We start from the raw sequence: 15,399 nt of genomic DNA, 5'->3' as shown, positions 1-15,399 counted from the left end.
ACACATTGAGAAACTGACCGTATACACATGATAGATTAGGGTGCCTCTCTAGAAATGTGAAATATATGCTCATGGACCAGGAATTCCGATGCTAAGTCTCTACTTTATGACCCACATAGTGAGGATGCAGTAATTGTTAAATTCTATATTTACCATTGTAAAGCTTGACGAAGCACCACATACAGGCTTTTGAAGAACATGAATCCCTTTTCCAAAATTGTGAAATGTTTAACACTATGGTCAGTAGTCAGACTTTAGTTGTTTTTAGAATGTATAAATAATTGTAAAAGCATGTGCCAGCTTACCAAACTTATGCAATCTCCTACCCCTGCGTCAGGGTCTAAAATGGAGTCGAGATGGGTTTAAATTGAAATGCATTTAAGAATATTCTTCTACTTATATGCACTAAACAATTAAATCAATAAAGGAGCAAAATATGTACCCAAGGGAACTCCAAAATCCTAGGGAGTCAATAGGGAAACAGCAATATTTTAATGAAAGAGTGAAGAAAATTTGCAGTGTTCAATCTAATTGATATTTGAAAAATACAGAATTAAAAGAAGGGCAAACACGGACCCTTGGACATACCAGACGTGGCATCAAGTGCCCAGGAGTAAGAATATCGTGTTGACATGTCACACTCGCCGTGAGTTGTATAGCTTAATCAAGTAAACGAGTAATCCGGTATGTGAAGGACGGCCAAACAAGTGTATGGATCACTCGGACAGCTTTCGATAGCTTATATCTGTAAATTAGATTATTGTACAGACCATGGAATTGGCGAAATGCGTAACATGGCTACATCAACAAACGAAATCATTTTAAAAGTTTTTGGGTGGCTGGGGCCTTGCTGAATGTTTGAAGATATGTTTTGACACAAGTATAGTGGAAACATGTTTGGAATTTTTTTTATATATTAAATGTTTGAGACAGTGATTCAGGAATCCAATGATATAGGGCCTAAACCGTGTGCTTTTTTTCTGCCCTGTAAATCGAAGCTTTCTATAAGGGGTGGATCTTTTACACTCTGACTGTCTCAATGTTTTCCCAGAGAGCTACAGGTCTGCAGTTAGATATATTCAATGCTGCGAAAGATTGGAAACACATTTAATGATTGATTGAATATTGTTTTACGTCCCTCTCGAGAATATTTCACTCATATGGAGACGTTACCACTGCTGGTGAAGGGCTGCAAAATTTAGGCCTATACTTGGCTCTTTTATCCATTGAGCAGGGAGGGATCTTTATCGTGTCACACCTGCTGCGACACGGGACCTCGGTTGTTGTGGTCTCATCCGAAGGACCTCCCCATTTAGTCGCCTCTTATGACAAGCAAGGGGTTACTGAGGACCTATTCTAACCCGGATAAACATTTTTTTGTTTACAAGGCTCCTTATCACAACTGTATTTCAAAGCACAAATTTCATAATCCAGTTTATATTCACAGCTACTTTTCAAAGGAAGACGTTTGGCAAAGTCACGTTTCCGTTTTAAACACATTTGCTATTTCAGTCCATGAATTTGAGACGCCATATCTATACTTCACAATATTCTTACAAACGAAGATCCGGTGGATGTTATACATATAACAAGCCCGAATCTTTACCCCTCACAAAATTACTAAAGACTGAAGGAGAACCAACAATCGAATTGTCCAATAAATGTGCAAGAAGGAATGTAAATCAAATGTGGATTACCAAAACTTTAAAAAAAAGTTTAGCAGATTTGAAATCACATAACTTTTTCCAAATTTAACAGTATCAAAACCAAATTTTCAATACGTACACCACCAATCCTCACAATCAATTGAAGACTTTTTACGTACACAAATTAAATCTGCTTCTTCAGAAAAATTGGATCACGGAGATATTGCTTTGAGTAGTTATTAAGAAACACTAAAACTACTTTACTAAACACCATTCTGATTCTGCACACAGGTACGCTGAGATTTCGTCATTGACAATATATGCATAATATTTGGGATTCCCATGGACAGAAAATGTGTTCCATTATCGACTTCAACCTGTTATAGAAATAGAAGTTGACTTTTCAAGATTAAACACCTTTCACTTAATAACATTCTGTACCTCACCCTAAACCTTAACCCTTGACCCAAACTGTATAAATTTGGTACACGGGTTGATGCTCTTATAATCGTGTACATGTATACGTTACATGTATCAAGCAGAATAGAAAATTAGTATATGGTTATAATGCAGTGGTGTGGCCCTTCCGCTTACCAATCATGGAGGATCATGTGTATGAGGTGGCCAATAATTTACTTCAGGAGTGAAGGGTATACCACTTTTTATATTCAGAATTATATATTTCAAACATTAAATATTACCGTTTTTTAATATCTAGGTACTATTTTAGATTCTGGTCATAGATGAAAGGTATGCAAATTCTTTTACGATTTCAAGATTTTCATTATCGAATTTGAATTTACATTTTGGCATTCTTCCATTTGAAAAACAAAAATCATTGCATTCGTTTTATTTATCTTAACTTCCGTATTTTGCAGAATTCACAGAAAAAGTGAAGTTTTTTTTTGTACGTGTAAAACTTATACGGTACCAATTTTGATGCACCAGATGCGCATTGCGACAAATAATGTCTCTTCAGTGATGCTCAACCGAAATGTTTGAAATCCGAAATAACTATGAAGTTTTAGATCTAAATATAGCCAAAACAGCGTGCCAAACAAGTGGAGCCAAATTCGTTCAAGGATAAGAGCTATGCATGAGGGAGATAATCCTTAATTTTGAAATGAATTTCTAAATTTTATAACAGCAATTAAATATACATCCGTATTTTCAAGCTAGTAACGAAGTACTTATCTACTGGGCTGTAGAGACCCTCAGGGACTAACAGTCCACCAGCAGAGGCCTCAACCCAGGGGTCATAATGTAAAACTTATACGGTACCAATTTTGATGCACCAGATGCGTATGTCACACTCACCCATGAGAACTGAAAGATCTGTAAAACAGTATTTACAATTATAGGTACACTGTATATAAATTGGCTTTGAGTTCTTGGCCTATAACAGACAGTCCTGTAATGCTTTTACGAATAGAAAAACTTTGGGTGTGTGCGTGCGTCGTACTGTCATATTTTAAAATCTAATTGTATGGTGATTTACATCCTTTCCAAACTTGTTCACGTATAGGTATAATTTTACATCTGAATGTTGTCCGTGGGGATCCGGATTAGAATAGGTACTGAGTACTCCTTGCATGTCGTAAGGGGCGGCTAAATGGGACGGCTCTTTGAATGAGACCACAAAACCTCGAGGTCCCACGTCACAGCAGGTATTACACGGTAAAGATATATCCCTGCTTGAAGACCGTAAGCGCCGATTTCGCAGCCTCTCATCGGCATTTGTGACATATCGATAGGAGTGAAAAATTCTCAAGAAGGACGTTAAGCAATATACATGTACAACATATGTTAAATTCCTATATAAGGAACCCTTTCTTTTTAGACTTGTTACAAATCATTCAGAATATGGGCGTCTTTTCCTTTGTATTGCACATTATGGTGCAGAACAGTGAAAACATTTACCTCTTTGTTACAACTTTCGGGGGCCGTCTCGCAGAATGCAAGCGGTTGATAACACTGCGGACTGTACTTTGTTGCGGACCGGATGCCGTCCCACGTGCCAAATGCCACAGAGTGAGAGAATCTGTAGAAAAGATTGAACGTGTTGTTAGCATGTTTCAGCTTAGTTGTTTAATTGGATAATATAACACTTAATGCACAAAGTCACTACTATTTCATTTTAAAACTCTCAAATTGGGATTAGTGTTTTCTTTCACCACGTAAATTGGCATCAATTGAATAGCTCTTAAAAATCTAGTTGATAAAATCCAAGTTTTCCTGGACAAGAAAAGTGGATCGCAGTGTAACTTGGATGGAATAAACTCTTTTATGCAACTTATTTACAAAACAAAATATCATAAAAGATAAGCGAAACATTCGGGGGTAAATGCTTCTATAATATTTCCAAGTCTTTTCGTTTTTAAGTAAAATCCCGTTCAACCATTCATGTATCGAAATCTTTAGATCATGCTAGATATATTCACATATTGTAAATCTACACCCGAAAGGGTTGTTTTATTAGACATGATTAAGCTAATGTTCCGCAAATTTGTGAACCCATCAACTGTTAGCATCAATTTTTTTTTTCACACACCAGAAAAGATTTTAAAAACATTCTAAAATCCATACAACTAAAATTTACTATTAGTTCTTCATGTAAAACTTATACGGTATCAATTTTGATGCACCAGATGAGCATTTCGACAAATAATGTCTCTTATACTGACAGCATTTGCTAAGAAATTCAAAGCATTCAATAATATTTAAAAATGTAAAAAAAAAAAATCATAAACCTGCTGGCCTTTCCATAAGGAATGCCCAGATAGGACTGTCCCTGGGCAGTAATGATCCCCCTCACTGATCCCGACTCCGTTCTCCGGACATTGTGAGTGGGTAATACGAAGCCGTGGCAGAGTTGAAGTCCTGCCAGGGACGCTAACACACAGCTCACAATCCGCATCATGTATGTGTTGGAAAGCAATAATCGCGCTTTGATAACTGAAACCGGTTACTATTCAGTGTCCCTGTTATCCAATCTTCATACATCTTGTCCAGGGAGGTACATTACACAGCCGGCTGGGGCCCTCTACGGTATAGTCATCATCAATTTCAAAACTAACTTCAAACAGTTTTTTGAATAAATTAGAAAGTCAGCATTTAACACATTGTATATGTAAAAATGATTATCTCATTTGCAAGTAAACCTTTTTATAAGGTCTAATGTTATATGACATGTTTAATACCATATTATTAGGGAGTTCTTTACATCCTGATTGTGACTACGGATTACTGCATTTACCTGATCAAGAAATAAGATATCACGACGGATGTGCCCTTTCAGCTGACTTTACTTCACATGCACCTGATCCCATATCTTTTTTCCCAAGGGATCGTGTTGCTCTGTTCTCGATTCTATGTTCTCAATAGGATTTTCAAGATTGATTAATGTTCGTTATCTTCACTTTCGGTCGAATATTGCGTTAAATATGAATAATGGGACGTTCACACATTATCAAATTGGATTAAAAGTATTAGATTATAGTATTCGAGAAATAAAAAGTGTATGATCCGTCATTCTATGATAAGTAATCCAGAAATGAAGAACGTAAGTATATACAGAGTGTAGCCGAAAGCATGTAACAATATTACCTTCGTTTGTAAGGCTCAATATTACAACAGTTAGGAGAAATTAACTTTAATTCCACATCTGGTAATCCAACTTAGATTCCATTCCCTTTCAAAAAAGACAATTCTTGAAATGACGTGTCAGTTTTAAATTCATTTTGTACCCCAGTCACAAATCACATCCAAAAACGTGATATAAATCCTTACAAAGGTGAGTTGGGGATCTAGCAATTGCTCTACGAAACTCCCACCTTTACTTCTCACAAACATAGCAACTTAACTGAAGGAAGAACTTGGACGATATGCTGCCACAACATACTTGAAAAGTGATGTTAATGAAATATAGATTCTTAACATTCCAAGGGACTTTCAGTAAATTTGAAATCACAAACCTTTTCAAAAATTAAAAAAAAAAAACAACATAAAAAACGTACAACTATTCAACACTACACAACATTCCTCGCGATAAATTAGAGACTAGGCTTTTGGACATCATAAACAGTTCTTTCGTCAATAAAAATGAAATTCAGAAATGCGCATATACTGGCCTTTATCTTCACCTTTCATACTTTGATAAATCGTCAAAAACTTGAGAGAACACTTCTGATTCTAGGCTCATGTATCCTTGGTTACAAATTGTGCTACTTGTTTAGCTGTTCTGTTTTTGTAATCTGATGAGACAGAATTTATTCAAAAATCTCTCCATGATAAGAAAACTCTTGCACAGACTACAATGACGACTTTATATCTTATATCGGTGCCTAGTGAACGCATAGCACGTCTGCATATTCTGCTGAACATTAAAGTAAAGGGCAAATTTACAAATCAACTTCATGACAAACGGAATTACTTCATTTTCTACATTGTCAAATACCATTCCATTATCACTTGCACGAAAGGCGAAGATAATGAACAGTGATCAATCACATAACTCCTGTAAGCAATTCAAAATAGATAGTTGGGTACACATGGACCCCTGGATATACCAGAGATGGGAGTAGGTGTAAAGGAGGTGTAAGCATCCCCTGTAATACACCTGTAATATCCAAACGGATTCGATATAACCCATCATTGGGCCAAATGCTGTCTGATGTGTTTCATACCGATTGTTAAGCCGTTCTTAGCACACTAATTTTGACTGCGGAGAATTCCGTTCACCTGATCGGGATATAGGGCTCACGGTGGGTGTGACCGGTCGACAGGGGATGCTTACTCCTCCTAGGCACCTGATCCCACCTCTGGTGTGTCAAGGGGTCCGTGTTTGCCCAACTATTTATTTAGTATTGCTTATAGGAGTTGCGAGATTGATCACTGTTCATTATCTTCACCTTGCATGGGAACATGATCTTCGTATGATCAATTTTCAGACTGAGACAGGCAGTGTGTGTTCAGCATTGTATCACGATGTGTCCCAGCGTCTCTCGAGTAAAATGGACCCACGTCACATAGACGTCAACAACCTCACACTATAAAGTACACTGCAAAAGAGTACAAAACGCGTGACATCTAGAGCATTATTTGTGGCACTTCACTTACGTCCACTCTACAGTCCAAAGTGAAATATTCTCTAAAGGACGTTAAACACTAACCAATCATTGCATGTATACACGGACTATTTCAGATCCTTTTATACCGAGCTTTTTCAGAGTGATGTGTAGTTTCCAGAGAGTAATATGAATTGTCATGATGAATTCATCGATTCTTCGTTAAAATGGCAACGAGTTTAAGATAGAGTTACCATATACTGTTGGAAGTACTTCATCATAATTACGGTTTGAATTACAATTAGAATTAATTTCTCATTCCCACAAATTTTTTTGGTATCGTGTCAAGGATTTGAAAAAAAATATTTACAATCATTACATATCTATTGGGACGCATAGATGCAGATCTTTTCTTCCTCAATTAGGAAGGCTTATATCGATGTCAAAAAGCACCAGCTGCTGAAAAGTTTGAATTAGTTCCTTGATAAGCACGTCGACATTTTGTAGCGGTGTCCGTCTGGGAAAAAAGCCCTATGAGATATTTTGTTTTAAAATAGGTCAAATACCCAGATAGAAAGCTACTGTTGGGCCAATATAAATCCTACGGTGACAATTGCGTTGATCCATTGTCAGTTTTATGCGCTGGTCCAACACTCTCTTGCTCATCGGCCCAACATACAACGAATCAAGTTGTGTGATTACATCGGCTTATTATTGGGTCGTTATTCGACAAAAAAAATGATAGCATCGGCCCATCATGCCACATGTTAAATGATACATTGTTTGTTGGACTCCATATAATATCATCTAGTTTGCCCATTCACTGGTTCAACAAAATTACTTTCTATGAGATAACAAACAGTGATCGATCGCATAACCTATAAGCAATACAATAAAGTTGATGATGCAGGGGTTTCAACAGTCTCGTTTAAAGACAGCATTTCGCAAATTCTATGGTCGTTATAACGATCTAGCTTGCCAATACAACCTATCATTGGGCAAATGCTGTCTGACGAGTTTCATACCGATTGTTAGACCGTTCTTAGCACACTGAATTTGACTACGTATAACTCCGTTTATCTTATCAAGATATAGGCATCACGGTGGATGTGACCGGTATACAGGGGATGCCTACTTCTCCTAGGCACCTGATCCCACCTCTGGTATATCCAGGGGTCCGTGTTTGCCCAACTATCTATTTTGTATTGCTTGTAGGAGTTATAAGATTGATCATTGTTCGTTATCTTCATCTTTCACATAGTTTAGTAATGGTAATTTTTTTTCTGATTAGAAGATTTATTTTAAGTGTTGGATTGATCCTGCTTTAAAATACATATATGTTTTGAACCTAATATTCCATATCAATCAGAATACATCTTTAACATGCCAACTTAATAGATCGATCCACTAACAGAACTTTGATGCGCATTAGTTGATTATTTATTGACACTATACTAATCAAATACTTTCTAATGTTGAAAGAGATATTTATGCAATACGTACATGTGTAAAGCGTTTGTCAATTCTTGCATAATTGAATTTGTTGCATCGATGTTGGTTCAACACTGAGTGACTATATTTCATTTTAATATATAATAGGTTGAACCAGTGTTGGCATACCATCGCAGGCAAACACTAAGGGGCCCCGTGCTATGTTATCAAAACTTACGTTAGATTACATTAGGCCCACAATGCAGGCCCAATAGTTTGATGTTATATTTCAGCCAACAATTCTTAACAATTGACCAACATGGGGCTACATTGTATTCCTAACAACAACGAACTAGCTTCACTGTCAACATATCTTGCGTTGGACCAACAAACATCCCAAACAGTAACCAATGTTGAACAGATACAGTTTTGTTATCTGAGGAATTAGTTAAGTCCAGTGCATATTGAAACATTAACTTCATCGTTGAATGCATATTAAACGTGTCATTGATTTGGGTGATTTTTTTTATGAACGATAGATGAAATTGCGGCAGATTAAATGATAAATTGTACAGGAAACATTAATATGCCCCAATGCCCCAGGTATCTTGTGACGACGTGCAAAGAGTTATCCATATGGTACAATCAGAAATAATTATCGACAGCTTGTTTGAAGATTAAATGACTAGCCTGAACATCCTGTATGAAGTTCTGAGATATGCATATCCTCTATTTGTGATTGAATTTTAGCAGTTTTTTAATGCATCACGCATTATCTCTACGTAACGCACAATGTTCATCTAGTATAGTTTTGTAAATCTGAACTGAATATTTTCGCTTTGTTAACAACGATTTGTGCCCAATCCGAACTATTTGGTCAATAATTTCTGCATCAGGTTTAACATTTTACATCCTCCAAGTTCACGGGAAGGCCATAAAGTTCCTCATATTAACCAATTTTGTTCAATTTAAAGCATTATAAAGGTGATATCGAGGTAGCTACTGACAAATTACAGGGGTTTCAACAGTCTCGTTTATAGTAAGTATTTCGCAAATCCTATGGTCATTATAATGATCAGATTGACCAATACAACTTTATCATAGGGTCAAAAGCTGTCTGACGTGTTTGTTATCGATTATTGGGCCCTTTTTAACACATTGTTTTTGATTATGGATAACCTCGTTTAGCTGATCAAGATATAGGGCTCACGACGGGTACGACCGGTCGACAGGAGATGCCTTACTCCTCCTTGGCACTTGATCCCACCTCTGGTATATTCAGGTGTTTGCTAAACTCTCTATTTCGTATTGTTTATAGGAGTTATGCCATTGATCACTGCTCATTATTTTTCGCTTTTCATGACCAATCAAAGCTCAGATGGGCTAACGGCGCAAAACTGAAAAGTTTGTGATCCATATCGGAGCCGCCATTTATTGGTCATTAGTTGCTTCAGCAGTTATTCCTGTTTGATCTTTAATGCCAACATACAAGACTTCGCCGTGTAATTTGTAAAAAAAAAATGTATGGTAATGTTATTATTGTGCACGTAGCAGTGTTAAGTAAATCATTAAAAATAGAAAACAATATTACGACCAAATAGATAAACGAATTCATGAGCTTCTTTAAATGAAAGTATACGATCTATTTTGGTTAATTTTGTTCAGTTGTACAGTGTAGCTGTCTTTTAGATTGTAAACGGGATGTAAGGTGAATATAACGAACAGTGATCAATCTCATAACTCCTACAAGCAATTTTAAAATGCTGAAAAAGACAAGAAAATTTGTTAAAAATGAATGTTATAATTATTATTGAAACAGTTTTTAGCAAATCATTGAATAGAAAAGCAATAATACGACTAAATAGACGAACGAGTTCATGAGTTTCTTTAGATAAAAACATACGATAAATTTAGGCTTACTTTTTTTACCAATTCAAATTTGTTGATTAATTTTGTTCAGTTTTAGCTGTCTTTCAAATTGCAAACGGATATATTGTTGTCGTTTATAATTATTAAAGGAAAAAATACTTTGCTAAAGGTGACGTCACTTCGCATGGTTTATATCGGCTGGCGTTATCTTCCCAACGTTAAATTAATAGGCAAATCCTGCAGTCATGGCCATATCTTCCCCCTTTTTCAAAATACTTATATGTTTACTGGACGTTTAAAGCAAAAGGGATTTCACAAATAGCATATACTTTAAATGACTTCTAAGTTGCCGAACTTAACTGAATTATGATTACCAGTGAACATTCCATGCTTTGGTTGGTCTAACGGTCACGCTGTATACACATAATAAAGTTTTACTACTTTAAGGCATTATCTTGAAAGAATAGCAAGCGAAACTCTACCAGACACGGCGAGTTCGCTTCAATGATTACACAATTCAATCATGTGAATTGCTCGTCATCAGCTGACCGCACGTAATGCTTCTGGAAAAAATATGTCACCATCATTTAGGTATATTTCATGGACAATGGTTTGGAAATTACCACAAACGTTTTTAAATTCCAAACAATTTTCTCATACCTTCGTATGTTTCGTTGTGGATAATTTCTTGGTTTGGAAGACAAAAAAATATATCATTTGATATGACATCACAATGCACTGTTTACATGGCCCTCATATTTTCCGTGTTAACTGAATAGGCGAATTCTAAAATGCCTAAAGTCGTGCTGCAAGGTGTTATGGGTCTTCACTCGTTTCAAAACGGTCGATGTAAATACGATGTGTATTTACATGTTGTTGGTTTTACGGTTTTTAGTCTGTATTGAAATTTAAGTACAAATGAAGATCCATATCGGGCCCTATCTCACGTTCTCCTTTTCAGTGAGGTTGTTTCCATCGTTTAGGGGTATATAATGGAATGATGATGGTAAGTTATATACCTGATCAAAATATAGGGCTCATGGTGGATGTGACCGGTCGACAGGGGATGATTACTCCTCCTAGGCACCTGATCCTACCTCTGGTGTGTCCAGGGGTCCGTGTTTGCCCAACTACATGTATCTATTTTGTATTACTTATAGGAGTTACTGTAAACGTATTATATTTGGCGTGTACGATATTTGGCGGAAATCGTTTTTTCAACAAGTTGGCGTAGATTTGATTTAGCGCATTCCTGATTTACTTTAAACATCTAGATTTACGGATGGCATTTAGCGATGTACTTGATTTAGCGGAAGCTGCGTTCCGCCAAAGGCGCTAAATAGAATACAAAGCCAAATGTAATACATTTACAGTATGAGACTGATCACTGTTCGTTATCTTCACCTTTTATACATATAATCATCAAAGCCAATATTATTCAGAAATTGTCACCTGCGTTGGGGTTGGTATTGATACTAATTTCAGTCTTGATATAACAATTTTTGAAGACTAGACTTATATATTTCAAAATCAAAAATATTTTGGGTCATATCCATATACCATTTTCTAGAACGTTGAAATCACAGTGAAACCTACATTAAATCCCCGGTAGACAGTCCAGGACATGCTGGAGAATTTTCACATCAGCGTGCAATCTACAAATTGATAAAATATTGTCAGCAACACAATTTCCTAAACAATGATTCGTTGTCGTATTTGTGCTTATCAGCATCTGTGACAAGGAATAACCACAGGTTATTAGTCATAACATCACTTGAATTCCAGTTTGAAAATTTCATTAATCATTATCAGCAAATGTTGTACCTATGCACGTTCAGTTTATCCTCAATAGCAGATCGGTACAGATAGATACTAGGAACCGGCTACTTAAGGTAGATGTATACTCAGCCTTACATGAATTCAATCATGAGAATATTACCTTTAAAAGATACACAAATATTCCACCAATAGATGGACAAGAACTATATACATTAACATACTCTTTTTATTGTTGTTGCCTCTCGTAAGTAGGCACCCCTTCAACATTTATGAAAATATACCTCTCCTTTCTTCTGTATTTAAAATGATAATTAGGTGCAGATCTGTAGCTCTCTGGGAAAATATTGGGTCAAACCAGATATTTTCCCCAAAACGCTACAGCTCTGCAGCTAAATAATAATGGGATACATTTTTCACAGTGAAGTGTGTGTTATTTTCCTGCATATGGGAGTCCACGATGCACTGCGGTCCTCGATTGCGTCATAAGAAATAGATAGAGAATTGATTATTTCTGATTGTAGTTTAGTGACAGTTAAGAATTCTTGTAAAATTCAAGTACAATTACTGACAAATGATATGACCGTGCAATAATTTTTGTCATTGATACATGTGATATTTGTGTGTCCTTTATGTGACTTTTCACGGTTTTAGGTATATCTAGATCAAAATAAGAATGCCTTTAGCATCTCAGCAATTCCTCCTCATTACTTCTTATCAATGTTCTCGACGAGCGGAACACAGGAGAGAGAGAGAGAGAGAGAGAGAGAGAGAGAGAGAGAGAGAGAGAGAGAGGGGGGGGGGGGCTGCGTCCTTACCTCCTTTTAACCCGACAACGTATATTTTCTGTTGTCATCCCATGCAAAAAGTCGAGTACAAACACAATATTTTAAGTTTTATTTTCGTACTATATAAGTAATTGACATCAAGATATTAAGGTAGATAAATACTATTAGAAATTTCTGTCAATGATTTTTTTTTTCATTTAAATAACTTTAATAACTCATAAACTAACTATAAATCCCACATTAGACCTACGTTTGCGGGTTTATTCTTATGCTATGTGCTACAAAGCACATATACCCCCGAATGCAAAAGACAAAATTTAACACAAGGATGCATGATCTCATGTTTTATTAAAAATATGCACCAAAACACATCATATTGAGCTATAATATATAAAAACCAATGTATATTCATCTACTGAGAGAATTTTTAAAGATATTCAATTGAAAACATACACAATTGCTGTTTAATCTGCTCACATCCTTCGGAAAAAAATCACAGAATATCGCAATATTGAATAATTATCAAAATCAAAATTGTTGACATGCCAGTTTTTCTTTAAAAATTTGAATTATATCTAAGGTTAACAAAAAACATAATATTTTACCATAGTTGACCAGAGATATTTTGCAAAATGGTCTCTTGAATACGTAAACCCCCATTTTTAAATTTAAGTTTTACAATTATTCTTTGCACACTTTGAAAATCGTAAATTGTAACAGCAAATACAGTCTTAAAATCAAGATTAACAGAATATAACAATATAAATATATGTATGTAAAGCATACTGAAAATTTTGCCTTTCCAGACAATTAGAACACAAGGAGTTGGGGGGGGGGGGGGCATCCCCACCCCTTCATTTTTCTCACAATTGTTTTGGTGTGTGTTATTCTTTTTTTGTTTTGGCTATCAATCATATCATACATAAAAATACATACATGATATCTCGTACTTATAGAAAAAATAAATATAGTGTAACATATAGCTCATGTAGATTCTAGCAACTACATCTCATGTACAAATAATTTTGTTTTTTGAAGAAGAGTTCAAATATTCAACAACTTTGCTGATGATTTATAATTCTGGGTTTCTTTGAAGCAAACACAAATTCACTAAAAACAGTTTGAATTCCACCGTGAGGGTCACGCCTATGTCTGATTTTTAACTTGTTCAGGCTTAGATTGCAAGCTATGAGCCTTTTAGAGATCAATGTAAATATTACATTGCTTTGTACCATTGGAGCTAGTGAGGACTTGACACTAAAATAATTCATGGTAAATATATCTGAAGATTCGCGTTTGAATGCTAAATTTGACTCGTACAGTTCTCGTAAACTACAATCTAATTAAAATCAGATCTTCTCTAACCGTTACTCCAGTGTAACAGTTAGAGAAGATGTGATTTTAATTAGATTGGTGTGTGTTTAATATATAATAAAAAGACAAGTCTACTTCCTTGTTAGCTGGCCTCTTTTTTATATTCTTGTGAAGCAGAGTTTACTCTAAATGAGAAAAAATATATTTGAAGTGGTCTTCAACTAAATATCTAGGCAAATCGACGATGCTTTATACATTAACAATAATCATTTTCATCCATATGTCGATTCGATATATCCATGTGAACTCGATACAACTACACCACAGAGTCCCCCGCATCTGCGTCGTACTTAGATATTTTATTCAAAAGGAATTTAACACCTCAACTTGATGACAAACGGATGATTTCAGCTTCTCCATCGTCAACTTCCCATATTTATTTAGCAATATTTCATTATCATCCGTATATGGTGTAGATATCTCACAACCGATTCGACACTCAAGAAATTGTTCTGCGTATGGTCGGTTTGTGGATATCACAGGAGTTTTTACAGTTTCGCAAATTCTATGGTCGTTACAATGATCTAGTTTGAAAATACAAATGCTGTCTGACGTGTTTCAAACCGATTGTTGAGCCGTTCTTGGCACATTGATTTTGATTACAGATTACTCCGTTTACCCGATCAAGACATAGGACTCATGGAGGATGTGACCGGTCGATAGGGGATGTTTACTTCTTCTAAGCACTTGATCCCACCTCTGGTATGCCCAGGGTCCGTCTTTGCCCAACTCTTTATTTCGTATTCTTGATATGAGTTATGAGATTTATCACTGTTTGTTATCTTCACCTTTCATAACTTTAATCCAATTTTTGGCCCAGAATGCCTAACAGCAAATACAGTTTACAAAGAAATTTCAGACAAAGACTACTGCATTAACTATAAACTACATATAGGTGCAGCATATGTGGAAAAAAAGTACAGATGATTTGTAAATCGGGGATTATAAGTGTAATACCGACATATGAATTATGAACTAGAAGGAGTTTTGCAGTTTTGAAGCATCACCTGTTTTTCTGAAATGTTAACCATATATTCACTTACGTTGACAAGTACTAGTTTGTCTTTACTCATCATCAACTAAATAAATTTGTCATTAATTGTTAAATAAATGAAATTGCGTTGAGCTTGGACATGTCATGAAAAACATATTTTTTCTTTTCAACGTAGAATCGGCAATCGGTGATGAAATGAAATTCATCTTTTATATAGTTTAGGTTGCATGCAAGGTGAAGATAACGAACAGTGATCAATCTCATAACTCCTACAAGCAATACAAAATAGATAGTTGGGCAAACACAGACCCCTGGACACACCAGAGGTGGGATCAGGTGCCTAGGAGGAGTAAGCATCCCCTGTTGACCGGTCACACCCGCCGTGAGTCCTATATCCTAATAATTCATATGCATAATTCATATCCTTTGTTTCTTTTTAAAGGTAAATTCTGACC

Source organism: Ostrea edulis, chromosome 7 (genome assembly GCF_947568905.1).
Source record: "Ostrea edulis chromosome 7, xbOstEdul1.1, whole genome shotgun sequence".
Lineage (NCBI taxonomy): Eukaryota > Metazoa > Mollusca > Bivalvia > Ostreida > Ostreidae > Ostrea > Ostrea edulis.
This window is presented reverse-complemented; position numbering follows the sequence as displayed.